This window comes from Suncus etruscus, chromosome 11 (genome assembly GCF_024139225.1).
Source record: "Suncus etruscus isolate mSunEtr1 chromosome 11, mSunEtr1.pri.cur, whole genome shotgun sequence".
NCBI lineage: Eukaryota > Metazoa > Chordata > Mammalia > Eulipotyphla > Soricidae > Suncus > Suncus etruscus.
Genome location: NC_064858.1, coordinates 41,974,470 through 41,979,493, shown reverse-complemented (window position 1 = coordinate 41,979,493; position 5,024 = coordinate 41,974,470).

The window sequence follows — 5,024 nt, the reverse complement described above, 5'->3', positions numbered from 1 at the left end:
TTCCTAGTCATCATGGTGTCACATGTTCCCACCTAGAACAAGTCGATGTCAGGGCAGCATTAGGGCCTTCCCTGTAGAAGTTTGATTCCTGGTTGCTGGTGCAGAAAACCATGCAGGTTTTAAAGATGGGATCCAATGTTCAAGAGTGAACAGCTGATATCCCAACCATGCAGCCTAAGTCAAGTCACTATGACAGATGTTCAGGATGAAAGACCCCCTACACTATAAAACTGATGAGCTTATATGTGTATTAGATAAGAACTATTTTTTTTGGGGGGGGGGCTTTTGGGCCACACCCAGTGATGCTCAGAGGTTACTCCTGGCTATGCACTCAGAAATTGCTCCTGGCTCGGGTGACCATATGGGATGCCAGATCTGAGTTCTGTCCTGGGTCAGCTGAATGCAAGGCAAAAGCCCTACTACTGTGCTTTTGCTCAGGCCCCAAGAACTTCTTTATATATGTACTATTTCCCCATTTTATTATCCATATGCAAAAAGGAACAATGTCACATGATACTACTGATGTATATAGGGGTAAAAATGACAAGCTAAACAATCCCTAAACCTGGTTCTAACATGAACTCAGAAACCAAAAAAAACTTATCTACTAGAATTTTCTACTAAACAAGTCCAAAAAAGGAATGGGGAAAACTACCTCTACATAAGGTAATACACAATAAGAATTGCACCTATTAAGAAAATACATCTAGACATTTGGGGACTTCTCCTGGCATCCCCTGACGGCTTGCCTCGGCTGAGGCGTGTCTCCTGAGGCGTGTGTTTTCTGTTGGAGTTGTGGATTGTGGACATTTGGGGACTTCTCCTGGCATCCCCTGACGGCTTGCCTCGGCTGAGGCGTGTCTCCTGAGGCGTGTGTTTTCTGTTGGAGTTGTGGATTGTGGACATTTGGGGACTTCTCCTGGCATCCCCTGACGGCTTGCCTCGGCTGAGGTGAGTGTTTGGGGGCCGGAGCGCGGCTGCTCCGCTGCGCTTCACGGCCGCGCACTCCACCTAGCCAATGAGTACCACCACAACACGTAGAAAAACCCACAGCGTAAGCGTGACAATGGGGAGACTACGCAGACCAACTTCAACCATAGAGAATGAAGATGGAAACTCTGATGACCCAACAACGACCAACTACCTAAGCAGACTTTCAGAAATGGAGTTTAGAGACGAAATATGGAGGTTGCTAACAGATATCAAAGAAAGTATAAATCAGAACACTAATAAAAATCAAGAGAATATGAAGATAGAAATCAGAAAACTCCAAACTGAAATATCAGATCAGATAACAGGTCTGAAAAACTCAGTAGACGAATTGAAGAACATAATGGATGAGCTTTCCAACAGGTTAATAGCAGCTGAGGATAGAATTAGTGCTTTAGAAGACGAGATGCATAACAACTTTACACAGCAGAAGAGATTGGAAAAAAGCCTCAAATCAAATGATCAGATAATGGAAAATTTACTCAAGGAATATGAGAAGATGTAAATAGAAGTCTTTGATAAGCTCAACAGAAACAACTTTAGAATCATTGGAGTTCCAGAGACCCAAGAAGAAAATCTCCAGGAAGAATCAATGGTTAAGAACATCATCACAGAGAAACTACCAGAGTTAAAGAAAACATGTGACCAAATCCTGCATGCCCGAAGAGTACCAGCTAAAAAAGACCCCAGTAGAAACACCCCAAGACACATCATAGTCACCATGATGAAACCCACCGATAGAGATAGAATATTGCAAGCAGCAAGATCGAAAAGGGAAATTACATTCCAGGGAGCATCCTTGAAATTTACAGCAGACCTGTCTCCAGAAACACTCAAGGCCAGAAGGCAGTGGTGGGACGTAGTGGCAAAACTCAATGAAATAAATGCTTCGCCAAGAATATTGCACCCAGCAAAACTAAGTTTCAGGTTTGACGGATGTATACACGGCTTCACAGATAAACAACAGCTCAAAATCTTTGCAGACTCAAAACCAGCCTTAAAAGAAAAACGGAAAGATCTACTCTAAAAACAAGACAGAACAAAAAACACACCAAACTTCTACACAAAGATGGCAATAAATCCCATGACAATTATTTCTCTCAATGTCAATGGACTAAATGCACCAGTTAAGAGGCACAGAGTGGCGAAATGGATCAAAAAACTGAAGCCAACCTTCTGCTGTCTACAAGAAACACACCTGAATAGTCAGAATAAACATAGACTCAAAATCAAAGGCTGGAGGAAAATCATTCAAGCAAACAACACCCTTAAAACAGCGGGGGTGGCCATACTAATATCAGATGACACAAACTTTATACTCAGAAAAGTTGTAAGGGACAAAGATGGATATTATGTACTAATCAAGGGATTTGTACAGCAAGAAGAAATCACTCTCCTAAACATATGCACCGAATGAGGGTCCAGCAAAGTATTTAATACAATTGTTGACAAATCTGAAGAAGGATATCAATAATAACACAATAATTGTGGGAGACCTCAACACAGGCTTGTCAACACTTGATAGGTCAACCAAATGGAAACCCAACAAAAATATACTAGACCTGCAAAGAGAAATGGATGAAAGAGGCCTAGTAGATATATATAGGGCACTCTATCCTCAGAAACCTGGATACACATTCTTTTCCAATGTACATGGATCATTCTCCAGGATAGATCACGTGCTGGCACATAAAACATACCTCCATAAAATAAAAAAGATAGACATTTTGCAGGCTGCCTTTGCTGACCACAAGGCTCTGAAGTTAGATGTGAACTGCAAAGGGACACGGAAGAAAAAATTTAACACCTGGAAGTTAAACAGCCTCATACTCAATAACCAGTGGGTCCGAGATGAAATCAAGGAGGAAATCAAAAGGTTCCTGGAAACAAATGACAATAAAGACACAAACTATCAGAACTTATGGGACACAGCAAAAGCAGTACTGAGAGGAAAATTTATAGCTTTGCAAGCACACATCAGGAAGGAAGAAGGAGCTTACCTGAGTAGCTTAATGACACAGCTAATAGAACTAGAAAGTGCTCAACAAAAGGACCCAAAAATAGGGAGACAGAAGGAAATAACAAAGCTGAGAGCAGAAATCAACGAAGTGGAAACCCAAAAAACAATCCGAAAGATCAACGAAAGCAGAAGTTGGTTCTTTGAAAAAATAAACAAGATTGATAGACCATTGGCAAAACTCACAAAGCAAAAGAAAGAGAGAAACTTGATAACGCGTATTAGAAATGAAAAGGGGGAGATCACTACAGATACTGCAGAGATTCAAAGGGTATTCAGAGAATACTTTGAGAAACTCTATGCCACTAAATATGAGAACCTGGAAGAAATGGATAAATTTCTGAACTCATATAACCTTCCACGGTTGAATAAAGAAGAGGTAGCATATCTAAACACCCCCATCACTATTGAGGAAATTAAAACTGTAATCAAAAATTTACCCAAAAACAAAAGCCCAGGCCCTGATGGATTCACGAATGAATTCTTTCAGACCTTTCAAGAGGAACTACTACCAATTCTGGCCAGGCTCTTTTATGAAATCGAAAAAACAGGAATACTTTCAAATAGCTTTTATGAAGCCAACATCACCTTAATACCAAAACCTGATAGAGATGCTGCCAAAAAAGAAAATTACAGACCAATATCCCTGATGAACACAGATGCAAAGATCCTCAACAAAATTCTGGCGAACAGGTTCCAGTGCCTCATCAAGAAGATCATTCACTTTGATCAAGTAGGTTTCATCCCAGGAATGCAAGGATGGTTTAACATCCGTAAATATATCAATATAATACACAACATAAACAACAACAAAAATAAAAATCACATGGTCATATCAATAGATGCAGAAAAAGCATTTGATAAGGTTCAACACCCATTCTTGATGAAAACTCTCAGCAAGATAGGAATAAAAGGAACCTTTCTCAATATAGTCAAAGCCATCTACCAGAAGCCAGTGGCAAATATTATCCTCAATGGAGAAAAACTAAAATCCTTTCCTCTAAATTCTGGTACAAGACAAGGCTGTCCTCTCTCACCACTCTTATTCAACATAGCACTAGAAGTACTTGCTATAGCGATTAGGCAAGAAAAAGATATCAAGGGAATCCAGATAGGAAAGGAAGAAGTCAAGCTCTCACTGTTTGCAGATGACATGATACTCTACTTAGAAAACCCTAAAGACTCTACCAAAAAGCTTCTAGAAATAATAGATTTGTATAGCAAAGTGGCAGGATACAAAATTAACACACAAAAATCAATGGCCTTTTTATACACTAATAATGATAGGGAAGAAATGGACATTAAGAGAACAATCCCATTCACATTAGTTCCACACAAACTCAAATATCTTGGAGTCAACCTGACTAAAGATGTGAAGGATCTATACAAAGAAAACTACAAAACACTGCTCCAAGAAATAAGAGAGGACACGCGGAAATGGAAACACATACCATGCTCATGGATTGGCAGGATCAACATCATTAAAATGGCAATACTTCCAAAAGCATTGTACAGATTTAACGCGATTCCTCTAAAGATACCCATGACATTTTTCAAAGAAGTGGATCAAATACTTCTGAAATTCATCTGGAACAACAAACAACCTCGAATAGCTAAAGCACTCCTTGGGAAAAGGAATATGGGAGGCATTACTTTCCCCAATTTTAAGTTGTATTACAAAGCAACAGTTATAAAAACAGCATAGTATTGGAATAAAAACAGACCCTCAGATCAGTGGAATAGGCTTGAGTATTCAGAGAAGGTTCCTCAGACATATAACCACCTTGTTTTTGATAAAGGAGCAAGAAATCCTAAATGGAGCAGGGAAAGCCTATTCAACAAGTGGTGTTGGCACAACTGGTTAGCCACTTGCAAAAAAGCGAACTCAGACCCACAGCTAACACCATGTACAAAGGTAAAATCCAAATGGATTAAAGACCTTGATATCAGAACTGAAACTATAAGGTATATAGAACAACATGTAGGTGAAACACTCCAGGACATTGAGACTAAAGGC